We start from the raw sequence: 27,531 nt of genomic DNA on the forward strand, positions 1-27,531 counted from the left end.
CATATTTCATGGTACTTGTCACAAGAATGCCAAGCAGTCTTTGACAAAATTAAAAACACTTTAGTCCATTCCAAAATATTACATGAATCAGACATGAATAAAGACTTCCGTACTATAACACACACGTCATGTTCAGGAAGCAGTTCGTGTCTATTTCAAATAGTGGAGAACAACGATGCACTTGAAAAGAGTATTTGCGAGTAGGGTACTAACTGAATGTCAGAGATCATATTCAGTAACCGAGCTGGAGGCTCTGATTGTCGTATGTGCTACCAAAAGTTTCGCTACTGTATGTAGCCTACGGGAAACATGTGAAAGTATAGTGTGACCGCAAGGCCCCGAGTTTTATGCTCAGCTGTAAACTGTTACATCCTCGTTTAGTGAGGAGATCACTATCCCTACACGAAAAAGAATTCAAGAAGCTACATAAGAGTGGCAAGGACAATGTCACAGCAGACAATCTGCGTAGATTACCTGAAGGACTACTAGAATTTTCAGAAATGCCCGGGCAGGAATCAAGATTCAAAGTGTTTTTCATTAAAGATAATAAGTACAGACAGTACTACTTGATATGTGTCACAATATGGGAAATATTCAGGACAGTGACAATACATGGTACAAGTTAAAGCAAGCATTAAGTAAAAACAATTCTGAGATACTAGCACAGTACTACAATGTACACAATTATATTTTATTTGACAGATATAGTTCGGTTACTGACCTACAAACTCATTCGAGAACTTAATATGGTACACGTATTATGCCTGGGGGCATTTTGATGTGTCGAAATGTGCCCTCAAAACTGGAAGGTACTCTTTCTTTTCTAACCTGAGGAGAAAGGTGCATCAAATTACACAACCTGCATAATTTTCTAGGAGGTAAAATCATCGAACGTAAGCAGTAAGGTGGAATTACATCCCATTATAATAGCAAAACCATTGGACATCGTAAGCCTTGACGCAACAGGCCCACTATCGCAGTCAAGGTGAGATGTAAAATACATAGTGTAACTACACGATCTATTTTCCAAGTACGTAAGAACGTTTGCTACAAAGTCAGCAACTGCTGCACACATAGTTAAGAGAATTATGGTTGTTTATACTCAACGCTTTGTCAAGCCGCTGGCAGGCATATCTAACGATATCAGTAAATTCACAGGTAAAAAGTGGAAAACTTTCCTTTGAGATAATAGTACAAATGAATTTTTAATCCTGATATTTCACCCAGAAAGTAAACCGGCTGCCAACAGGTTTACATGCACATATGCATGTCAAAAGCAGACTAAATGGGCTGAACGTTTGGCATATTTCGAAAAACATCAAAGAACTTACCCCACTCCTACACTTCATGCACAGCAGCAGAAATATTTTTAGCGGCGCATGAAACCAATCAATTGTTGAACCCACTACAAAAGCTACAAATAAACAGACGAATCCTGGGAAGTAAAGATCAAAGAGGCTACTGTTTCCTTGTCTAAAAGTTCCCAAAGGAGAAAAGGAACTTACGACAAGAAATTAATAAAGACACAAGAATATAACGTGGGAGATACGGTGCTTTATCGGAACCACCCAAGACCTTCTTTGAAAATGAAGGAAAGCAAGAAATGTCAGCTAATGTATACTGGTCCGTTCAGGATAATAAGAATCCCACATGTTGAATGTTATTTGATTGCTTATCCCGATCCAGACAAAATTAAAGGACTATATCCGCACAAAGACCTGAAGAGACATGTACAGTAGTGATAAGATTTTTATTTTCGCATGTTATCTAATAGGTTTTTATACGTCTGGAGTTGTAAGTTTTACTGTATGGTGACACAAACAAAATCAGATGAACAATGCTTTTGTGCAGAGAAATTTTACGTGTTACTCCTGAACATAAGAGTGCTATCAGCATGAGCATGCACTAGTTATCACAAGTAGTGAAGAGATGTTTCTCAGATGTTATGATTTACAATGCAAAGATGCACGACACTAGAGAATAATATTCAAAGGAACTGCTCAGATTTGTCTGTTTTGTAAATATGAAGATGAATAGTGCAGTTACTACATGTTGTAAATATTTTTCTTTTGTTTTGCAATGTAAGATTAACTGCAGTATTTAAATGTGCAGGAGATCACGCACTAGGTGCAAGGACTAATTTCACTAGATGCTAAAAAGGAACATTTGATATATTTTTATCAACAGATATTTATAAATAGAGCGAGACTTTTTTAAGGAGTACATATGACGACGAGCAGTCATCAATCACGTGACAGTAGACAACAACATAAGAAGGAACAAATCACGGCAAACAGTAAATAAAAACGCATACAAAATACGTAGTTTAGTAAGGGAAGAAAGTATCACAAGCAGTCTATTTTCATGTAGACAAATTCCGAGTAGGTCAAAACACGCTCATGGTTACAAGATGGATTCCGTGTGCGTTTTGTTTGGTGTTTATTTACGTTCGATAGTCCGGCGGTTAGGAAACCATTTGGTATGTTAGGGGATCGACCGAGGTTGTCCTACTGTAGCACCACAATTCTATGGATGATCATACAGTTTCTACGTGTTTTGCGAAGTTTGATTTATTACTTGCACTGAATATTGTTCTTGTAAATATGTTGTCAAGTTAGCAATGCTATTTGTTATTTAAGAAACAGAATACACCTGGAACGTTAACATTTTGTAAGTAGACACGCCGGCCTAGTCAGGGAAAAGCTATTGTCAAAGAGTATAATAAATTGTAAGTTCATTATTGCTGGGCGTGCGAACGCGCCAAAAAGTAGCAGTTGGGAGTCGCGAGGAGACGGTTGGCGTCGTTGGTTGTGTGTATTCACCGGTGTGGCGACCGTTGGTTATTTTTATTAATGACATACTTTGAAAACGTTTTTTCCAAATTTAGCACTAACTACTGTTAATTAAAAACTAGTTTACTTAATAAAAATATATAAAATCAACCGAACTTTTCTTCTAACCGTCATTGCTAATATATTGAGCAGTGGCGAGTCGGTTATAACTTCATCGACTTCTCTCGGTTTTGCATTATTCTTCCGAGTAGATGCCTTTTCCCCACAGATTAAGGACTTTAGGTACACTGTCATATAGAACAGCCTAATTAGCCGGAGCGGTAGGAGGTTATGCTACTAGGATTGTATATAATGTAAAGAATGATAAAGATGATAAAATTCCTTTAAATCAATTTAAAAATAAAAGAAGATACGAAGACAAAATCTGTTATGTATCAGGCCCACGGCTAGATACTTAAATCACGAAATGACTGTACAGATGGCACATTACCAATGAAAATAATAATGTTAAACTGATGCACGTAGAGTATTCTAGAAAATTTTAAAAATTACTGCAAACTGCAAATTTCCGATCCAATCCGTTGAGATACACAGAAAGCAAAAATGGTACCAAAATCTGAAAAAACATGGTGTTCAAAAATGTACGAGTGAAGTAGTCGTGTTAACATACTTAAGACAGTTGTGGACGCTCATCTGAGTGACGAACACAAACTATAAGTGCACAGGAACATAGCAAAGCGAGAAAAATTTAGTGAAGCGATTACTTTCCTCACGTTGTCACGAGCAGTCGGGTAATGAGCAAATCTGATGACAGATACTGCTAAGGATGGAGTGCTTGCTGAATCACAGCGGAGATCACTTCCGTGCCATCACTATCGCGCACACACATGACAACATAGCGACGCGGCGCGTGCTACTACCGTCCACGAGGTGTGCCAGCGACACTCATTTGTCACTTAACATTTACGTGTATGAGCTGTGCAGTTATGAACTAACTAGGAACTGTAATTAAAACCGCACATACAAGAACGCTATATAATTGTTTGTGTTGGTGCATGGACACTAATAAATGACGAGACACTTCGAACTAACTAAAATACGGTTGATGCGAAAATAAAGACGGAAAGAGAGTGACTTTTAATATGTATACTAACGTCCGCGAATCGAAATACAATCCCCAGTAACTGATACGGATCAAATAAATGAAAGCAGACTCTTTAAAAACGAATATTGTAAGGTGGCATGTTCTCCTGACCTTCAGTTCTTTCATATTCCGACCTCACCATCGTATTTTGCGTATCCAGCCATTTCATTCGAGCCCAAACTCGATAAGGTAGAGTCAATTTTACATATTTCCATTTGTTGTTGTTGTTGTCTTCAGTCCGAAGACTGGTTTGATGCAGCTCTCCATGCTACTCTATCCTGTGCAAGCTTCTTCATCTCCTAGTACCTACTGCAACCTACATCCTTCTGAATCTGCTTAGGGTATTCATCTCTTGGTCTCCCCCTACGATTTTTACCCTCCACGCTGCCTTCCAATACTAAATTGGTGATCCCTTGATGCCTCAGAACATGTCCTACCAACCGATCCCTTCTTCTAGTCAAGTTGTGCCACAAACTTCTCTTCTCCCCAATCCTATTCAATACTTCCTCATTAGATATGTGATCTACCCATCTAATCTTCAGCATTCTTTTGTAGCACCACATTTCAAAAGCTTCTATTCTCTTCTTGTCCAAACTATTTACCGTCCATGTTTCACTTCCATACATGGCTACACTCCATACAAATACTTTCAGAAATGAGTTCCTGACACTTAAATCTATACTCGATGTTAACAAATTTCTCTTCTTCAGAAACGCTTTCCTTGCCATTGCGAGTCTACATTTTATATCCTCTCTACTTCGACCATCATCAGTTATTTTGCTCCCCAAATAGCAAAATCCCTTTACTACTTTAAGTGTCTCATTTCATCTAATCGATATGTAAATCTAATAAATAAATCGCAAGTGTGCACCAAGATTAAAAAGTCGAGGCTGGCGTACACAAACAAGACACGACGGCCACAGGAGGTTATGTTCGGCGGAGGCAACCAGCCTGCTGGAAAGGCCATAGGAGAGTGAGTTAGCACGCAGTTGCGCCGGCTGGACGACTGCCCAGAGACCAAAACAGATTTTTGCCAGAGAAAAGGGATAATGGCCTGCGTGTTCACCTTAAAAGCTAAACCCTCTGTATTGTTTGGAAGAGCCTCAGCATACGCATTTTTTGACAGACCTAGTGCGCGGTTTCAGAGTTCTCACAGATGGACAGCAAACACCTATAGTAGATGCTATATATTTCCGGATTGGCGGGCATAAATGGAGCGCCATTCTCTTGTTTGTAAGAGTAACACTGATTGGCGGGCTATTTCTGACGCAATGAGCTGGAGGAGTGAGGGAAACACAGTGGATGATATACCCTTTAAATTTTTGCATGGAGAGGGGCCGTTCCGGTGACGCTCTTGAAGCTGGAACACGTAGCGGGAGCGAGTGCGCTCGTGCATGTACGCAGAGAGTGAGGAAAGATATCTCTACTCAGTACTGCACCTCTGTGGCTAGTGAATCAGAGTGATACTCTATATTGAGTCGTTCGTGATTGAGCATTTGTTCACTGTGTGGGCTGCAACACTTAATGTGCAGTGTGAACACAGACAGAGTATTAGTTAACGCCTGCAAGCAAACGTTGAGTGGCATCACGGTGGACTGGTTATCTGACCAGTGAACCACGCCAATAGCTAGACTAGGGGCAGACAGCAGTCCTTGACTTCATCAAGGTGTAGTGAGAGTTCCACTGGCGAAGGTAAATCCAGATAGAAAGAGATAGTCATGTTATTTTTCAGCGGCGAACGACGCACGCAGCAGTCGTCGTAGCTCATGGTACTGCACTCTACAGCGTAGGCGAGCCCCCATCTTTCCTCCATTAGAAATAACATACTTAAAAAAAATGGTTCAAATGGCTCTGAGCACTATGGGACTTAACTTCTGGGTTCATCAGTCCCCTAGAACTTAGAACTACTTAAACCTAACTAACCTAAGTGTGGTGTCACCGCCAGACACCACACTTGCTAGCTGGTAGCCTTTAAATCGGCCGCGGTCCGCTAGTATACGTCGGACCCGCGTGTCGCCACTCTCAGTGATTGCAGACCGAGCGCCGCCACACGGCGGGTCTAGTGAGACGTCCTAGCACTCGTCCCAGTTGTACAGACGACTTTGCTAGCGATGCTACACTGCCAACTACGCTCTCATTTGCCGAGACGATAGTTAGCATAGCCTTCAGCTACGTCATTTGCTACGACCTAGCAAGGCGCCATTACCCGTTAATATTGAGATTTTAAAACCTGTACAGTCAAGAGCGATGTACACCAATTATGGATTAAAGTTAAGTATTCCAGCAGCAACGTACCTTATTGGCTATATTAATTACATTGTCATTTTCCAGACCTCACGCCAGCCTGCGTAAGCTTAAAAGCGTGCATTTCGGCCTCCTCTAGCAACACGGTGTTGGCTCTTCTGCCAACACAATACTAAGGACATCACAAACATCCATACCCGTGGCAGAATTCGAACGTGCGGCCGTAGCAGTCGCGCGGTTTCAGACTGTAGCGCCTAGAACCGCTCGGCCACTGCGGCCGGCTAACATACTTCATTCACGTCACTCCATTACATTTCTCACGCGATAGCCTCAACCGTACCTAGTGTTGTGGGTTGGCAGGAGAGCCAACACCGGGTACTAGAGGAAGCCGAAAGGCACGCGTTTTAGCTCACGCAGGCTGGCGTGAGGTCTGGAACAGGAGAAGGAAATTAGACTTTAGAAAAACGGACGTAGCTGGTGGAATACTTAACTTTAATCCATTAATGATGAGCGTCGCTCTTGACTGTACATAATTCAGTATCAATAGTAACTGGTAATGGCGCCTTGCTAGGTCGTAGCAAATGACGTAGCTGAAGGCTATGCTAACCATCGTCTCGGCAAATGAAAGCGTATTTTGTCAGTGAACCATCGCTAGCAAAGTCGGTCGTACAACTGGGGCGAGTGCTAGGAAGTCTCTCTAGACCTGCCGTGTGGCGGCGCTCGGTCTGCAATCACTGATAGTGGCGACACGCGGGTCCGACGTATACTAACGGACCGCGGCCGATTTAAAGGCTACCACCCTGCAAGTGTGGTGTCTGGCGGTGACACCACACTTAGAAAAATTCAATCGGATAATTATTCAAGTTAAGTAGGTGCGTCTCAGCCATGCTGCCGCGTAAATAACATTTTTAAAGAAAAGGAATAAAAGAGCTTTCCCACACTTTGTATATAAATTTCATTAACAGGATTCCTATCCATAACAGGTAACCTCATATTCCCAAAAGAACCCTGTAATTTGTGTATCAGTTTATAAATAAAAGTTTCACTTGATTTTCTCAAATTCTTGCAATAAATAATATTTTCCGTTCGTTTAATGTTTTTCTTACACTAACTAGCAATACTCCAGTACCCAAGTATCCCATTAGTTATGTAGGAAAATAGAATATTTTTGTGTCTTTTCCTTACAGTGGATGACTCCAGAATATATTTATTGCTGAAAGTTATTCAGGAATTTCTTTTTGGTATGTTAGGAGCGTCTGTCTGACGTATGTATTAGTGTGGGGTGGAAATTGCTTCTTGCAGGAGCCAAAGGGTACTTGTCAGATCAATCCGTTACGCAACTCGTCAATGTAACACCCACACACCTACAATACTCTAAACTATTGTAGATCAAAGATCGATATAATTACACTGTTTTTCTTTGTGTGTGGTAAGACAAACTACATACTGTAGAGAACTCAGCTTGCCGTACGACAGTTGTTTGTAACCAACCCGATGAGCGACCGATCGACCTGATGGTCAAGATCAACCGAGCAACTGCGATGACGGCGGAACGCGGCTGCGCGGAAATGACAACGGTGGCAGCCTGGAAGCCGAATGTCCTCGCTGAGGTCACGGCAGTTCACCAGCTTGAGGCGCTCATTGCACGGCAACAATTGGAACATTTCAGCTCCAGACCACAAAAAACTGGTCTACAGAATAATAAAAACGTAAAAAGAAAACAAAGACAGATTTCTGCAACATAGTCATATTGATACGAAAGTGTGTAGTAAAACTTCAATTGCGAAAATAAAAAAAAGGCACGCTACACAATAAGTTTTGAACCAGAATAAGCCGTGGACATTAAAACTTGTCAAAGTGAGTCAATGGGTCAAAAAGACTTAAGCAAAACATACTGTACCATGTTTTTGAAACCAAATACTGAAATCTTTATTTGTTTTGGATCAACTAATGACTTACAACACAAAATATGTCAATTTCATGTAAAATTTTATGCCTGACTTAGTCAGAAACTTTATAATTTTGTATTGTTTGTACCAAGGTAGTTGGATGGTTCAGATCGGGGTTTTCGGGCCGTTTCCCCGAGAACCCGCGCCCGGATGTGTGACCGAACAGAAATGTAATCGGACCACATAGACTCTTTGATTTGGGAGAGGGGACCAAACACCGAGGGCATCGGTCTCATAGGACTCGGGATGGATGGGGAAGGATATCTGCCGTGTCCTTTCAAAGGTAGCATCCCGGTACTTGCCTGAAGCGATTTAGGGAAATCGCGGAAAATCTAAATAATGATGGCCGGACGGGGGTTTGAACCGTCGTCCTCCCGAATGCGAGTCCAGTGTCCTAACCACTGCGCCATCTCGCTCGGTGGTCGTACCACGCGCAATACATTGCCAGGTTTCCTAAGCGAGCCAAAAAATGTTCAAAACCTGCTACACAGTAAGCCATTTCTGTCGTTCGTAATACAAAGTGAAGCCGCAACAAAATCATATTATTCCAAGCCCCATTGCTTTTGCTTAAGCTGCATTCTGGAAGTGAGGTATATTTGAACCTTAACTTCCAGAATTCAGGGGGGTAGTGGAACGTATCACACTAAAATAAAGCCTGTCACACTTTCTCTAACTTTTGAAGAAAAGACAAATAATCTGTAATTCAAAGCATTATCGTATTATAACCTGTAAGGTATTTAAAGGACAGAGAATGTGCTGTTCTGCAAAGACATTTTATTAGGTAACTAGACTAACCTCTGTGACACTTTCAAATTTTCTAAAACAGATTATGGCGTTATCCAGAATCTCCCCTGGTATGACTTACTTCTGCTGTTCTTGTATGACTTACTTCTGCTGTTTTTGTCGTAGAGGCCAGGTATTTTCATGCGCTATGTGTGTTTTGTAATCTTTAGCTAGTAATAATTCAGAGTTCATTAAAAATGTGCTGCAAATCATTTGAAGAATCATTTAGTTGGCCACGTTAAGATGTATGCCTGTTTCCTTATGTTTTAGATGAATAGGTATCAGGATTGCGCGCTCATTGTTTGAGAGCAGCACGACTGAATGCTATATCGCATCATACTGTCTAAACATTGTTTACGTACAAAGTTGAACTTGCAATTCCTTTCTTGCAGTCTGGATTAATACCTGCATCCACAATTATTGCGTGGAAATTAAAGCAGTATTGACACAGTCATTAACGCTTTCAAACAATGAAGATGTCCAATAGCCGCTATGGTTTGACACACTACACGATAGCATTGTGTTGATGAGAAGCAAAAATACATAATGATGTATGACTGCGATGTATGTTACTCTGATCACTGTATCGTGCAATCGCACTTGTGACTTTTTTATCCCGCGGGAAACCATTCTTAAAAGCATTGTATACGCTTTTCTAATATTTAAATATTTTATTCCGCCTGTAAGTAAAAGTTGATCATTAATACTGAGTTAGATCCATTTATTCCAGTTTTAGGAGATGGATTGTGACTTGCCGACTGGAGATTATAGCCAGACGTTTCTCGATTACTTTCTGGCAGTCCGCTCACATAATTTTCAAGCTCTTGTAAACGGGAGTGGTATTTAAATAACACAAACGCATACTTTTGGACCAAAAGCAAGCAATAACCTAGGATGCAATTAGAAAACTTTAACCCCCCGCCGCACAGACTGTACAAAATTTTTTTAGTTTTGTGGTAGTACGTTGATAATTTTTACTTTTGGACTGTGTGATTACAACTGAAACGTGCTATCTTAACGACTGATCAGTTCCTAATGCTGCGAAGTCTGAAAACAAAATTTCAAATGGCAGTTACAAGAATTACAGCGCAAACAATGGAACAAAACATCCAGGAAACCTGCCACTGAAATGCCTTGCAAAGAATAAAGGCGAAACCGTACGGCACAAAAATTGTGTTTCATGCAATTGTAATTTGGCGGCCTAAAAGTTGTTGTTGTTGTTGTTGTTGTCTTCAGTCCTGAGACTGGTTTGATGCAGCTTTCCATGCTACTCTATCCTGTGCAAGATTCTTCATCTCCCAGTACTTACTGCAACCTACATCCTTCTGAATCTGCTTAGTGTATTCATCTCTTCGTCTCCCTCTACAATTTTTACCATCCACGCTGCCCTCCAATGCTAAATTTGTGATCCCTTCATGCCTCAAAACATGTCCTACCAACCGGTCCCTTCTTCTTGTCAAGTTGTGCCACAAACTCCTCTTCTCCCCAATTCTATCCAAAAGTTCCTAATTAGTTATGTGATCTACCCATCTAATCTTCAGCATTCTTCTGTAACACCACATTTCAAAAGCTTCTATTCTCTTCTTGTCCAAACTATTTATCGTCCATGTGTGAACTTCCATATATGGCTACACTCCATACAAATACTTTCAGAAACGACTTCCTGACACTTAAATCTATACTCGATGTTAACAAATTTCTCTTCTTCAGAAACGCTTTCCTTACCATTGCCAGTCTACATTTTATACCCTCTCTACTTCGATCATCATCAGTTATTTTGCTCCCCAAATAGCAAAACTCCATTACAACTTTAAGTGTCTCATTTCCTAATCTAATTCCCTCAGCATCACCCGACTTAATTCGACTACATTCCATTATTCTCGTTTTGCTTTTGTTGAGGTTCATCTTATACCCTCCTTTCAAGACACTGTCCATTCCGTTCAACTGCTCTTGCAAGTCCTTTGCTGTCTCTGACAGAATTACAATGTCATCGGCGAACCGCAAAGTTTTTATTTCTTCTCCATGGATTTTAATAGCCTTTCGGTCCCTGTACTGTACCCCTGCCATCTTCAGAATTTAAAAGAGAGTATTCCAGTCAACATTGTCGAAAGCTTTCTCTAAATCTACACATGCTAGAAACGTAGGTTTGCCTTTCCTTAATCTATTTTCTAAGATAAGTCGTAGGGTCAGTATTGCCTCACGTGTTCCAACATTTCTAGGGAATCCAAACTCACCTTCGCCGAGGTCGGCTTCTACCAGTTTTTCCATTCGTCTGTAAAGAATTCGCGTTAGTATTTTGCAGCTGTGACTTATTAAACTGATAGTTCGGTAATTTTCACATCTGTCAACACCTGCTTTCTTTGGGATTGGAATTATTATATTCTTCTTGAAGTCTGAGGGTATTTCGCTTGTCTCATACATCTTGCTCACCAGATGGTAGCATTTTGTCAGGACTGGCTCTCCCAAGGTCGTCAGTAGTTATAATGGAATGTTGTCTACTCCCGGGGACTTGTTTCTTTCAGTGCTTTGTCAAACTCTTTACGCAGTATCATATCTCCCATTTCATCTTCATCTAAATCCTCTTCAATTTCCATAAAATTGTCCTCAAATACATCGCCCTTGTATAGACCCTCTATATACTCCCTCCACCTTTCTGCTTTCCCTTCTTTGCTTAGAACTGGGTTTCCATCTGAGCTCTTGATATTCATACAAGTTTTTTCTCTTTTCTCCAAAGGTTCCTTTAATTTTCCTGTAGGCAGTATCTATCTTACACCTAGTGAGACAAGCCTCTACATCCTTACATTTGTCCTCTAGCCATCCCTGATTAGTCATTTTGCACTTCCTGCCGATCTCATTTTTAAGACGTTTGTATTCCTTTTTGCCTGCTTCATTTACTGCATTTTTATATTTTCTCCTTTCATCAATTAAATTCAATATCTCTTCTGTTACCCAAGGATTTCTACTAGCCCTTGTCTTTTTACCTACTTGATCTTCTGCTGCCTTCACTACTTCACCCCTCAGAGCTACCCATTTTTATTCTACTGCATTTCTTTCCCCCATTCCTGTCAATTGTTCCCTTATGCTCTCCCTGAAACTCTCTACAACCTCTGGTTCTTTCAGTTTATCCAGGTCCCATCTCCTTAAATTCCCACCCTTTTGCAGTTTCTTCAGTTTTAATCTACAGTTCATAACCAATAGATTGTGGTCAGAGTCCACATCTGCCCCTGGAAATGTCTTACAATTTAATACCTGGTTCCTAAATCTCTGTCTTACCATTATATAATCTATCTGATACCTTCTAGTATCTCCAGGATTCTTCCATGTATACAACCTTCGTTTGTGATTCTTGGACCTAGTGTTAGCTACTCGTATGATTAAGTTATGCTCTGTGCAAAATTCTACCAGACGGTTTCCTCTTTTATTTCTCTCCCCCAATCCATATTCACCCACCATGTTTCCTTCTCTCCCTTTTCCTACTCTTGAATTCCAGTCACCCATGACTATTAAATTTTCGTCTCCCTTCACTACCTGAATAATTTCTTTTATCTCATCATACATTTCATCAATTTCTTCATCATCTGCCTAAAAGTTAAAATTATAAAAATACTGTAGTATTGTATGCAAGTGAGTACGACAGGATTACGAAAGTTGAAGTTCCTTATTTTTTAAAAATTGATTTAATTTATTTATTTACTTTTTTGCGTACAATTATCTCTTCCCCTTAAACGATAGAAGCAAATCCAACACCATGGTGCAGTGCATTTTTTTTTTAATATTGAGAAGAAGGTTCATCAAGAAATGTCATTAGTAGACAGTAAACTGCAAATCATTTATTAGTTTCAGCAGTCCTTAAAGAGTCACAGTTTATTGAGGATGCCACCAAAATCCGGAAAATTACAGAGGTAGCTTTTACCGACCTGGCGGATACTTATGGCACTGTCAGTCACCGAACATTGTCAAAGAAGATCTAAGAGATAACGAAAGATTATCGTTTCACCAAACCTATTCAAAGTTGTCTCGAAAACAGAAGATTTTATGGGGACTTTCAGAGTCAGCGTACCTGTATTCGACAGAGACGCCAAAGAAATGGCTTATCGCAAGAAAGTGATCTTTCACCAATGTTATTTAACATGCCGATGATATGGCATGAGCAAGTCAGGAAAAATCTTTTGCAGATGTTGAAGCTCACCTGTGAGACATTTTAAGACAGTTGGGTTCCTATAACTGTAACTTAAATGTATCATTGAAGTGTGTTCCGAAATCAACCTAGACGGATATGGACGTGGAAAGCAACTGGGCTGAACTATAAAATAACATAATCCAATTGGCCGGCCGGAGTGGCCGTGCGGTTCTAGGCACTACAGTCTGGAACCGCGTGACCGCTACGGTCGCAGGTTCGAATCCTGTCTCGGGCATGGATGTGTGTGATGTCCTTAGGTTAGTTAGGTTTAAGTAGTTCTAAGGTTAGTTAGGTTTAAGTAGTTCTAAGTTCTAGGGGACTGATGACCACAGCAGTTAAGTCCCATAGTGCTCAAAGCCATTTGAACCATAATCCAATTTTATTTACTAACAACAATTCCACATGCAACAAAGTTGGTTAAAATAACGAAGACCGCAATCACCACTGGACTTTGGCCATAAAAAAAGAAAGAAAGAAAGAGAGAGAGAGAGTGGTTTTAACAATGACCAATAGCATTTACACATTCGCTCAGTAACAAGAGAAACGGTTTTGCCATTAAAAACAACATCAGTTGCTTAAGCAACTTGAACACGGCTGGCGGCCTTTAGAGATTTATAGGGAAGGATAGTTCGTTTAACTAAACAATCTGAATATGGAAAAATGCCCGTGAAAATTTGCAGCAAACAAAAGAGACCGTCAGGTACCAGGGAATAATATGAATTTACCTCAGCACGGTTGATTTCCACGCTACGTACTGTACAGGAAGACTAGTGCATAGCCAGTGTTGTATGTGACTTTAACTAAACCCAGCCAGGGTCTCCTTAGCTCTGCAACACCTAACTATTAACATACAACCGCTGTTACTATCGAAACACGACGTGAAATAAAAATTTTAGTTCTAAAATTATTTCTTATATTAGCAAACTTTTAACAACTGACAAAGACAGATTGTTTTATGACGAGTTGTTTACAACATTAGGGACTGACTAGTGGCTACGTGTAAGTTAGTACACACAAGTAACAGCTCAGAACTCTACAACAAAAGAAACAGGTATAAATACTCACGCCATGTCAAGGCAAACCAATCATGTGTCTATCAACAGATGCGTCCTTGTGAAATTTATTACACGTGAAACTACAAGTGACGCGGTCGTTAATAAACTCCACAGAAGAAGTTGCAAAATGATAATCTTGTGGTAGAAAACTCGGGCGTCTTCGTATGCTCACACTGAAGCCAAACGTAACAGGACGTATGCCCACAGTTCAACATGTACAGTACATATAATTAAACCCACACACTGGGTCATTAGAAGACATCAACGTGCAATTTCACAAGGTAATACCAAGGGTCGAGCAATATAATTCAGCGTATCAGTTGAAAAATAAGAGTCCACCGACAGTTGCTATTAAGGGGCTCCGGAACGCCCTATACTTACAATGTTAAAATAACGCTTATAAATTGCATCTTTCCTCACAAAGTATTTGAGGTAGGAAGTTGAACTTTTTACAGATTATTTATTGGAATATGGGATACAACTTAACACAGGGATTTTACAAAATTTTAGTTCAGTTATTAAAGATGATTTATTTTTCAATTGTAATGAAAATTCACAACATTTTTTGAAGTTTTTTATTTATATATTCAAAAATATACAGTTTTTTGGAAAAAGGCTGTGTTAAATTATGCAGAAGGTACTGTTTAACATTTACTGAAAGTTTGAAACAAATATGTTTGGAAGATCCTTAGAAAACATGTAATTAGTATGAGAAAATAAAAGTTTTGGGAATCGAGCGACAAAGATTGGATTAACTTTTTAGTGCATCCCAGGTCCATAGGATGGATTATCTTCATCCTCTGCAAACTTCTCCTCCAGCTTCCTCTTGTTCCTCCTCCTGTTTACTCTTGCTTGTATTTCTAGACTCTTTACAGTCCTGTATGCAGCCCGAAGGCGTTCCTTGTCTAAAGCAAGCATCGCTCGTACCATGTTAGAACCTATCTTCATTCCCATATTTCTAAATATCTTGCACTTTACAATGTTGCCATCATTGAAAGTCGCAACACCATCATACACACCAAAGTAAAGTGTTTCTATTCCAACAAATACAGTCTTGGGGATTCTCGACCATATAACACTATTTACACTTTCATTGGGGTTTTGAGTTTTTCCGTGAATACACTTTTTCAACAGTTCAGGTGCTGCTAAGTCTCTGAAAATAGGTTTAGCCACAACACATACTTTATCTCACATCACTAAAATGTACCTGATGAACACGGACGTTAATAATAACACCATTTGACAGCAGTTTAACAGCGCCACAGTGGGTCACGCCCATGTAGAACACATTTCAAAAAAAATTTAAAAATAGTTGTAATCTTCGAAATTGAATAAATTATATATCTACTAAAAGGTAATAGTCTGCAGATTCAGAAAACGCAAAAAAGTAAAAATTGAACTTTTCATGATTTTGAGCCTTTCCGGAGCCCCTTAAGATGATTAACAATCAGTGAGTTCCCTCCGAGCTCAGCATAATACAGCTCCGTTTAAAACAAAACAGAATGAGAAGGTGAAGGCAGCCACCACGGATTCGCAGCACGAGGCGGCACTTGATACCCCCCACACTACGACCTACCACGCCAGCAACAGCACCCCTCGTCACTGCGTGTAACTGGCGCCCACATCTCGCGGGTTCCAGACTGCAGCCACGCTGTTTGGCCACACCCGTCAACGTCAGCGTGGGCGGGGCCGCGTTCACGTGGCCATCGCAGCTCTCAGACTTCCTCGTCTGGAATCTTCCAAGAGCCAACTGCCTCTCCCTTTTGCACTCAAATCGTTTCTTGCCTTGGCTTGCTGGCTTTCACCACACCAGCAGGAAGCGCAACTGCCGCACCAGTGATGCTGGATGCCACCAGATCGATACAAACGTATCACTAACAAGCAGCTTCATCCAGATCCAGCTAAAACACAATCGTATGCTTTTCATCTCAATTACAACCAGGTACGCTACAAACACAACATGGCAAGAATTACGATTAGTAAATACGAGACTGATGGTAGAAGCCAGAAATAACATCCTTCTCAAGATCACTGGTATCACGCGAAGCTGTCAACCGCAAACCCTGAGAAAGACAGCGGCAGCAACATGTTACAATGTGTACCCAGTCAGGTACAAATCCACCGACGCAAACGTGGTTCACAAGACACTCAACGAGTGGTATAGACTTATTACAATTTGTCTGAAACCAGCGCCGCTTCTAAGACTCCCCCAACTCACTGGCATAGCGCCACCAGATATTCGTCGTGGAACAGCAGCCAACGAGGAGAGATTAAACCAGGCTCAGCAGGATACAAATCCTTTGCAAAAACAGACATAACGTCTTATGGGATAACAGCAATCAGTGATGTGACGTAGCATGTGAAAGTTGCTGGATTTGGACGGGTTACTCCTGTAACTGAAATATCAGATCTGAAGATGGTTCTGAATGAACCGAAACCGGTCATATAAATAATAATAATTTTTTTTTTTTTTTTTTTTTTTTTTTTTTTTTTTTTTTTTTTTTTTGCAATCAGTAACAGGATACAAATCCGTTACACGAGCACGTCCGAGCAGCTCCACGTTTGTGGTCCAGAAGAAGTTTCCTCACGAGCTCTTCAGTCTTACAAACAATATCAGCTACAGCAAGAACACTGTTGCGGATTTCTGAGCGTGAGAATATCTCTACCTGGCCCCTGCCATCAGAACCCCCACCCCCTCCTGGGTGCGAACAGAATTGAATCGTGTGAAGATCACTCAGCCGTCTTCGTCATGGAGTTCGGAGATCCACCAATAATCTGAAAAAGTTTGTCTTTCCTGTGGTTACTAAGAACTGTGACTGTGGGAGTACACATACCATGGAGCCCGAACTTGTTAGTCAACTAAGGCCTGCATTGGGCACAGGAAAAAGAGTTCCTGTTTGCGACTTTGAGCATAATTGAAGTTGCACAGTTTTCGTTAACTATAGTCTAGCTTGGTAACACTTTCTTTCGTTTGTTTTAATGGTAGTTTCCAAGTACTGTATTTTTTTCTGATTCGACCTAAAAGAACCTCTAAGACGTGAAAAACGACATATCAAGTAAATTTAAAATAAAACACTAATCTTATAAGATCCTACGAAGATGATGTAACACTGTTTTTCCACAAGTGAAGTACAGAAGCAAAAGTACCGTTGTTTACTCATTATTAACAAGAGGCGGGCAGCTGTGGCCTATCGGTTCTAGGCGCTTCAGTCCGGAACCGCCCTGCTGCTGCGGTCGCAGGTTCGAATCCTGCCTTGGGCATGTGATGTCCTTAGGTTAGTTAGGTTTAAGTAGTCCTACGTCTAGGGGACTGAGGACCTCAGATGTTAAAGCCCATAGTGCTTAGAGCCACTTGAGCCATTAACAAGTTATTGGTCTTAGGATAAGAAAAGGTTAAGTTCTAGACTATAAATCTGAGTCTTACGTTCAATCCATGTCAGCTATAAATTTATATTAGACCTATGTCATTTATGGGAGGAAGGAAGGATGATTGGGTTTAACGTCCCGTCGACATCGCGGTCATTAGAGACAGACCACAAGCTCTGGTTGTGTCAAGCATGGGGAAGGAAATCGGCCATGTCCTTTCAAAGGAACCAACCCGGCATTTGCCTGGAGGGACTTATGAGAATCACGGAAAACCTAAATATAGATGGCCGCAGGCGGGTTTGAACTGTCGTCCTGCCGAATGCCAGTCCAATGTGTTACCACTGCACCATCTCGCGTGCTGTCACCGTTTATTTTAGATTAGGAAATGATGTAATGGTAAAAACGACACGTTAAACTGTAGGTCCCTCTACGGTTGTCTGGATCATTGATTTCAAACGTCACATGAATGTAAGCGCATACCAGACATCAATAGGGCTATTCTTTGCAAAGCACTGTGGTGTTCGAACATTCCATTAGCTTGAGGCTAGCTTTACTTACTCCTGTGTAACACTTAACCAAAGCGAGGTAAGTGATCTTTCATTGATTCCAGCGCCATCCCAGTGCCAAGGTGTACAAATTCGTTTCCTTGCCTGCCAGCCCCTATCTCCACCGCAACCATTAACGCACTTCAACCGGCCGCAACGGAGGCACAAGAGTACATGTGTACTGAAAACAGTTTAAAGCAGTCCAATTACTGCTAACTTGGCAAGCGTCACGGGACCCGTTTAGCCTGCAGCACATGACGACAATAAGAGCTCTCAATCCAACGTGACTAGCCAGGTATAAGTCTGCGTAGGTAGTTTCACTACACCTCGTTTATCATTACGATGGAAGCAGCAAAATGAACAAACTAAAAGGAGACTGAGGAGAAATTTAGAACTGGGGAATACGTACCAGTCACGAAACAGAGCCGAAGTCCAGCAGGGGAAAAGTTTACACGTATTTATGAGGCAACTTCAAATAATTCAGTAGGTGTCTCGCAAATCAAACTGCATAAAAACTTAGTAAATACTCGTTCAGGAACCTCGAGTATGTTAAGATATATTTGTAAATCTGACCAGCAGTTTACCGGCATGAGTGGCCGAGCGGTTCTAGGCGCTGCAGTCTGGAACCGCGCGACCGCTACGGTCGCAGGTTCGAATCCTGCCTCGGGCAAGGATGTTTGTGATGTCCTTAGGTTAGTTAGCTTTAACTAGTTCTAAGTTCTAGGAGACTGATGACCTCAGAAGTTAAGTCCCATGGTTCAGAGTCATCTGAACCATTTTTTAACCAGCAGTTTCCTCTAAATGGTTCAAATGGCTCTGAACACTATTGGACTTAACTTCTGAGGTCATCAGTCCCCTAGAACTTAGAACTACTTAAACGTAACTAACCTAAGGACATCACACACATCCATGCCCGAGGCAGGATTCGAACCTGCAACCGTAGCGGTAGCGCGGTTCCAGACTGTAGCGCCTAGAACCACACGGTTACTCTGACCGGCTGTTTCGTCTATCAATAAGTATTTTGAACGAGGATAAGTGTGAGGAAGTGTGTACTAAGGACTTGAGGCAATTTAGCAATATATAGGCTTTCTAAATTTAGGGCGATCGTTGATTGAGATAGAAAAAGACATGGCTCAGTGGACGTTAAAAACCACATTCTGGTGGTATGCAATGTAGAGCGTAGAAAGCGTAGTAGCAAAGAAAAGCTTCTTCTTTCAGACACGTACTTTTTAGGTTACTGTAATATGAGTAACGAACTTCGTGTTTCCTACAACGCGTTTGAGAAATTTAGAATGAACTATTTTGGCCACTTACAATGAATTTAGCGAACCCACAATTCTGCAGGAACTGACCATCATTTTGCAGGACAATGCTCAAGCAAGCAGAGTGCAAGCTGTTACTGATTTGTTTAATTGATGGGACTGCTAATTGATATACCACCTTCTGCACTCGACTGACTTAATCCCTCGTAAGTTCAACTCGATTTCTAAACTGAAGGAAACACTTCATTGCATTCGCTTCAGAACTGCTACAAATTCGTTGGGCAATAGACCGCGCCGCTCGAACTGTCAACACAACTGACACTGCTAAGAATATCCTACGACTTCCACATCGCTGGCATTGTGTTATACACAGTGCTGGTGACTACTTTTAAGGTCAGTAAAATTTTGAAACACGTATCTATTTTGTACGAGCTGTAAATAAATAGTTGACACTATGAAAGTTCTAGCCCTCGTGTAAGAGGTGACCCGATGATGGTTCGAATTGGGACTAGCCAGTATCGGTCGGAAGAGGGCGAGGTTTCACAGGAAATAGTTCATATCGAAATAAATAAATAAATAAGCCCGAAATAAGCCGAAAAGGTAAAGAAAGGACAAATAGAAACCAAATCCACCATTTTCTGGCCTACAACGATCTAAAATGAATACATATTCCATTGAGCCTCGTCCTGTGACACTCGGGTAAAAAAAAAAAAAAAAAAAAAAAAAAAATAGACTATTCATCAGCTCCCGAACCCTAATCATAAGATTACAATGAAAGCGTACAGAATAGACTGCTATGTAGCCAAGCACAGCGGTAAGACGGGCAGGCAAGCAAGACTGTTTCGGATGGGCAGAGCTTGGCTTGAGTAGTAGCAAAGCAGCCTGCCCATTCTGCTGTAACGTCCAGTAGCCTTCCTGTTTCACTAAGAGGCAAGCATGGGTAGGTTAAAAGGGGAATATGTACAAAATGGTTCAAATGGCTCTGAGCACTATGCGACTTAACTTCTGAGGTCATCAGTCGCCTAGAACTTAGAACTAATTAAACCTAACTAACCTAAGAACATCACACACATCCATGCCCGAGGCAGGATTCGAACCTGCGACCGTAGCGGTCACGCGGTTCCAGACTGAAGCGCCTTTAGCCGCACGGCAACACCGGCCGGCGAATATGTACACTTCTGCTGGCCCATAGAGCTCTATCTTGTCCTCGAAATTTACTTATTTCGTACCGAGCCGCGCAGCGTTTCCGCGCGGTTTGTGGCACCATGTCCTGGATTTCGCGCCCCCCCCGCCCGTGGTTCGAGTCGTCCATCAGGCAAGGATGTGTGTGTTGTTCTTAGCATAAGTTAGTTTAAGTGGTGTGTAAGTCTAGGGACCGATGTCCTCCGCAGTTTCGTCCCTTAGGAACTCACACACGCTACATCTTGTACCGAACTTTATGAATACAGACATATACTGCCAGTCAAAAATAGGGGACAACCCACAAGATATGGTTGGATGTAAAATTAACTCGTACACATCTGAAGATATGGATCTGATTAGAGTTAAAATACACTTTGACAGGTGGAATGTTCACAAGAATGTGCAGTATTGCTAACAGGACTGGAAAGGCATGTAAGGAGCTTGAAGCGTCAGATGTTGAGTGAGCACTGTGGAGGACACGGATGTGCTGTGTACTGGTGTGAGACAGCGTTATAATAAAGGAGGACCTATCGCCATTTGGCCCACTGAGCGAATCGTACAATATCCAGATCTGGAAGGCCTTCGTATGTGACAACGACCCTTGGTTGGACTGTATGGAATCGTTAGGGGAGACTTACTTGTCGTTAAGGTCCTTGTGGATCACGTCTCGCCACCAAAAGGGACGAACAACTCTCTGTACACCAAGCACACAGCCGGCCGGGATGACCGAGCGGTTCTAGGCGCTACAGCCTGGAACCGCGCGACCACAAAAATAGGGGACAACCCACAAGATATGGTTGGATGTAAAATTAACTCGTACACATCTGAAGATATGGATCTGATTAGAGTTAAAATACACTTTGACAGGTTGAACGTTCACAAGAATGTGCAGTATTGCTAACAGGTCTGGAAAGGCATGTAAGGAGCTTGAAGCGTCAGATGTTGAGTGAGCACTGTGGAGGACACGGATGTGCTGTGTACTGGTGTGAGACAGCGTTATAATAAAGGAGGACCTATCGCCATTTGGCCCACTGAGCGAATCGTACAATATCCAGATCTGGAAGGCTTTCGGATGTGACAACGACCCTTGGTTGGACTGTATGGAATCGTTAGGGGAGACTTACTCGTCGTTAAGGTCCTTGTGGATCACGTCTCGCCACCAAAAGGGACGAACAACTCTCTGTACACCAAGCACACAGCCGGCCGGGATGGCCGAGCGGTTCTGGGCGCTACAGCCTGGAACCGCGCGACCACAAAAATAGGGGACAACCCACAAGATATGGTTGGATGTAAAATTAACTCGTACACATCTGAAGATATGGATCTGATTAGAGTTAAAATACACTTTGACAGGTGGAATGTTCACAAGAATGTGCAGTATTGCTAACAGGTCTGGAAAGGCATGTAAGGAGCTTGAAGCGTCAGATGTTGAGTGAGCACTGTGGAGGACACGGATGTGCTGTGTACTGGTGTGAGACAGCGTTATAATAAAGGAGGACCTATCGCCATTTGGCCCACTGAGCGAATCGTACAATATTCAGATCTGGAAGGCTTTCGGATGTGACAACGACCCTTGGTTGGACTGTATGGAATCGTTAGGGGAGACTTACTCGTCGTTAAGGTCCTTGTGGATCACGTCTGGCCACCAAAAGGGAAGAACAACTCTCTGTACACCAAGCACACAGCCGGCCGGGATGGCCGAGCGGTTCTAGGCGCTACAGCCTGGAACCGCGCAACCACTACAGTCGCAGGTTCGAATCCTGACTCGGGCATGGATGTGTGTGATGTCCTTAGGTTACTTAGGTTTAAGTAGTTCTAAGTTCTAGGGGACTGATGACCACTGCAGTTAAGTCCCATAGTGCTCAGAGCCATTTGAACCGAGCACACAGCAACCCATTCACGTCTGCACCTACAATCCCAGACCAAGTAACGGACTGGCTACAACATTCTGTGTCATGCCGCTACGTTGGTCTGAGACTAGCAGCAGTAATCCCATGCAGAAGCTGCTGTTAACATCACAACGTAGATGACTATATTTTGACTGATGCCCCGTCTGGAAGCGTAGACTGCAGATAAAAGGCGTAGGAGTTGTTTGACGATTAACTGTGTTTGTGTACTATGATGGATGGCCGTCGTAGGCAAGTATTGAGGCGACCTGGTAAGAGGTCCCGTTCTTACAATGCACAGAGATGGTCGCACGCACTGGTGTTAAACCTGGCGTCATACTTCGGGAGCCGTCGTGTATGATTTCAGGTCACGGGATCGTTTAGCCGGCGAGAGAGCGTTACGGAGATGCTAAACAAACTCCACTGGCAGACATTACAAGAGAGGTGTTGTGTATCACGAAGAGATTTACTATTGAAATTTTGGGACAGCACTTTTCAGGAGGAGCCGAACTACATATTATTTCCCCCACGTACATCTCGCGTATTGACCACGAGGAGAAAATTCGAGAAATAAGAGCCAGTACAGAGGCTTACCGACGATCATTCTTCCCACGCGCTATTCGCGAGTGGAACAGGGTTAGAGGGATCAGATAGTGGTACCAAAAGTACCTTCCGCCACACACCATAGTGGGTTTGCGTAGTATGATGTAGATGTGGATGTGGATGTCGTCCACAGATTGCACTTGTTTCTATGAACTGTTTGCGTCACGTTGAGGTATTGCTGTAGCCAGGAGGATCCACAAATCTCTCCCCGAGAGAAAATACGTGGCGCCAGGTCGGACACCAGCTCTGTGGCAGTCCTCATATCAAAGATACCTAGGTCCATTTACAACAGTTGTGGGAGCGCTTGCCTCAGGAGAGAATAAACGGGCTTTTTGACACACTTCCCAACCTGATCAGTGAAAGCATCCAGGACAGAAGTGGTGTAACGTGTTACTCATAAGCGGGCTATACTGCCAAGTTCTTTGCAATTTGACTCGCTTTTTTAATCACTGAAATAGCATCACATACCTTCTCAGCCCGTGAAATTTCGTTTAGTTTCGTCCTCCCCTTCTCGGTGCTTCACCCCTTTTCTCGGTGCTTCACCCCTTTTCTCAGGCTGCGTATTTGAAAATGGAGGGCCACAATAAAAATATGAATACGTAAGTGAATGAAGAGTAACTGGGTACATATGACAGATATAAATAGAGCAGCAGAAGCGCGACTGGCAGTAACTTATCACTTTAGCTCTATGAACCGCCCGGTCCTGGAGCTACGCCCGTACATCAGCCGGGTGTTACAGGGTCGCTCAGCGCCAGTAATCCCGGATCGCCCTGTCCTCAGAGCAGTTTGTCTTTTGTCACGGACCACTGTGCCGCCGGCCGTTACGTAATCACTTCACAGAGGCCGCGCGGCATCGGTTTAAAATTAATTTCACCGAGCGGGGCCGTCGAATGACGGGATTTACTGTAATCACACACGCTACGCACCGTTTCTTGTGCCTACGTAGTTTGTTCAATACCCTTCTTTATGGAGTTTCGTCTGAATCCTCATTAAAGCTGCTAGTGACAGATTTGTTTGACTGACCGATATCATGGCACGGATTACGTGCCTCACGGTTTATGTGCTCCAATCACGCGGCTCATTGACGTCACAGGATGCTTTTGGCACGCTTTATTTTCCTGTGTCTTCGTTTAACGGTGCGTGTTTTATAGCTACTGACTGAGGATGAAATCCAGGATTGTCTGATTAAAAATCACGTGCATACCGTTATCAAACTTTCCTTACTCCAAAAATTATTTGTGTGTAGCGAAACATCGAAGCAGATCGCAATATACATTTACTTACAATAATTCACTTTAAAATACGCAGCATAAGTGTAACATTATCTTCACAATTTCCAGATGAGCAGAATTTAGAGGGTCAAGGTTATTTATGGAATCGATAACGAAACCTGTTTTCAGAACTAGCTGCCATTTAAGACTTTCCAGTGTTTTTGTTCCACACTCCAGTGGTTCAGACATACTGCTAGTATTATCTGCCGGTCCTTATTGTATACACTCTCCGGCTCCAAAAGTTTCCCACCACACGGATCTCATACATTTGAACTGCATCCCGCAACGGGCTATACAACTGTTTCGCAAACAATCTACTTCACTGAAAAACTGCAATTTTTATAATCTGCCGAATGAAATTAGGTCTGCCCTACCTTTATTTTGATATGAATGACGTAACAGTATCGATTCAAGTATCTACGTTTTTAAACTCCCAAGTACTTCGACTAGTCATTTACTGACCTCTAGAAACCTAACGACACAGTTCCACACCATCATCTAAGGAAATTTATGTGAGGAATATTCGACTATAGGCGTTTGGATTGAAAACATCTTTGTGAGCACAGTCAGTACGTCACTTCTAATGGTTAGGTATGGTCAGAAGCAATGATAGTGTCTGCAGTGCCGGAAAATTGCGTGATGGAGCCGGTGGTATTCTTCGAAAAGTCACCACAAGCATCTTCTCCGATGTAACGGTGGATATAATCTAGTATTTAGCGGTTTGTCTACGTAGCCAGCCCAAAAGTTTGTGGCCACAACGTGCCCACGTGATGGCAAACGATGGCATAATCTTCATTACAAATAGAATGCTTTTCAAAATCGGATTTTTTCTGGCGTTTGATGCAGCGGTTGCTCACTTTTCTAACAAGAAATTCAATTCGATGGTATGTCGTGTAGTATTTATCATGTATGCATCTACACCAACACACTCTGCAGAGGGCATTTTCCACTGTATCACATATTAGGATTTCGTCCAGTTTCACATGCGTATGGATCGGGGCAAGAGTTGCTATTTACATGAACCTGTGTGATGTGGAGTTAGTCTAATCTTGTCTGCGTAGCAGATGTGCTACGTTTCCAGATTGCGCACTTAACGGCGTTTCTTACACTTCTGCTGGGTTTAAGGCAGCAGCAATTAGGGGTCTTGCAACAGCAGCCGAAACGTCGGCATTTTATAGATGACAATGCGGCCTCAAACCCAGAAGAATGTTATTGACTGTGACAACGGCCACGGAAGCCTGCGTTTACAGAATTTCTTAAAACTTGGAAAGCCGGTTTTGCGGGACAGTTGACGCATAGCTATAAGCGTCTGCCTTAGGGTTTCCAAGATATTCTACGTGACTAACGAATCTGTGACACTCAGTGCTCCATTTCGTTGCAGACGTCCTGTATCCCCTGTTATCTCCATTTGCCAAGGGGTCACACGTATGAGAAACATACAACGATGGCTCACATAAGTTTTTTGTAAGTGCACTAACTCCATGTTCCCAATAATCTATCAATGAACAAAGGCTGCCACCTGTTGATCGAACCACTTCAACGAGAGCATACTACGTTGCCATCAAATCCGAATTTTCTCTCCTTGATATGGATCATTTTTAAGTTTTGTTATTTTTTGGTATATTATATATATATTTTTTGGTATATTATGTCTTAACAACATTCTTCTGGTACTATTATAGTTCAAATAAAACCATGTCTCGTTGAGGAGGCGTTTCAGGCACTCCGCACGCTCCTAGAACTATTCCAGTACCCCTATGTGCCATTTAATGGTTCTTGTCTTCGAAGGAAACTTCAAACGGGCTACACAACCCAGAATACTGCTTTTATGTAAGTTGTTATGTGTAGAGGCATCCACATCTCTGACCATCCTAACTGTAGACTACTTGCTGATTTGACGTAGTTCTTTGGTTTACACTTTAGGTTGTGTTACATTTCCTTACATTAGGAGCCTATTCCTGTTTTGTTCCCAGAAGACTTTGTAGAGTTGCCGCGTTGTTGTTGCTGTTGATAAATAAATACTCTTTCTGTTACAGAACACTTCTATATGAAACAGATCACGTAATTACGCTTTGTTTTATGGTTTAATACTTCTCATATCCTATTGTGGAACTACGCTGTCATTTTTTGATTATTTGCAACCTCTGTACAATAATGGAGACCTCAGCGAAAATTTATTTTCAGGAGTCTACGAACTGACACGATAACAAACACTGGATTCCGTGATAAATTAACAGAGACCATAAAAAGCCAGTAAAAGTCTCACCAATTAGTATAAACACAAGAAGGACTAAATTTTAATAAGTAAAGGTGTAGGACAAGGGTGCCTAGTATCACTTATTCTTTTCAGTCTTCCTTTAAATGATCTAATCTTAAGTTTTAAACATTTTACTATATGGAGTGGGTGGATTTATACATTTAGAATCAGAAGACGGTTTACCGCGTAAATATCTTCTGTAAGGAATTAGGTTGTCGAAATTTGTGTAGCTCAAAAAAATGTAATTGCAGTCTCAGGGAAAGATCCAGTCAAAAGTGAAACTGTTTTTGATAACATGGTATTAGAGTTACTGAGTTAGAACCATTTATTCCAGTTTTGGGAGATGGATTGTGGACTTGTGGACTGGAGATTACAGCCAGACGTTTCTCGATTACTTTCTGGCAGTCCGCTCAAATAATTTTCAAGCTCTTGTAAACGGGAGTGGTACATAAAATAACACAAACGCATACTTTTGCACCAAAAGCAAACAATAGCCTATGAAGCAATTAGAAAGGATAATAGTTATGTAAAAGTATGGCCCTGGGACCCATTTTATATTTTATGGTGAACGTTGTAACAGGACACCGCACCTACCCATTGCATCTTAATGGATTGTACCTCGGTCAGCGATTAGTGTGTTCCTGTGGGAAGCAGGAATACCTGGGCTTACATCTCTACAATGCGCACTACACAGAAAGATACGAAAAATAATACTTCTGGTGCAATGAATAAAATTACTCCTCATCGTAATCAACTAGAGATAAATCCTTACTTGAGACCCAGAAAAATGATTAAACCTGATCACAGTCGTGGACATTACATTACGTGTATTACAATCTGAGACAAACAAAACGACGCACCAGGCATGAACTGGACAGAAATCGGTATATGTGATGTACATGTAAAGACAAACGAATGATTAGAATTTCAGAAAAATTGGATGATTCATACAACACAAAGAGCTTCACTAATTGAGCAAGTCAGTAATGCGTTGGTCCATCCCTGGTCCTTA

General features: G+C 41.8%; 1 protein-coding gene across 1 annotated transcript in view; it reads right to left on the bottom strand.

The window, feature by feature from the left end:
- The window catches only part of LOC126187371 (uncharacterized), a 1,107,325-nt gene that overhangs the window by 802,984 nt on the left and 276,810 nt on the right, over window positions 1-27,531 (bottom strand). The window lies entirely within an intron of this gene.

This window comes from Schistocerca cancellata, chromosome 5, assembly GCF_023864275.1.
Source record: "Schistocerca cancellata isolate TAMUIC-IGC-003103 chromosome 5, iqSchCanc2.1, whole genome shotgun sequence".
Lineage (NCBI taxonomy): Eukaryota > Metazoa > Arthropoda > Insecta > Orthoptera > Acrididae > Schistocerca > Schistocerca cancellata.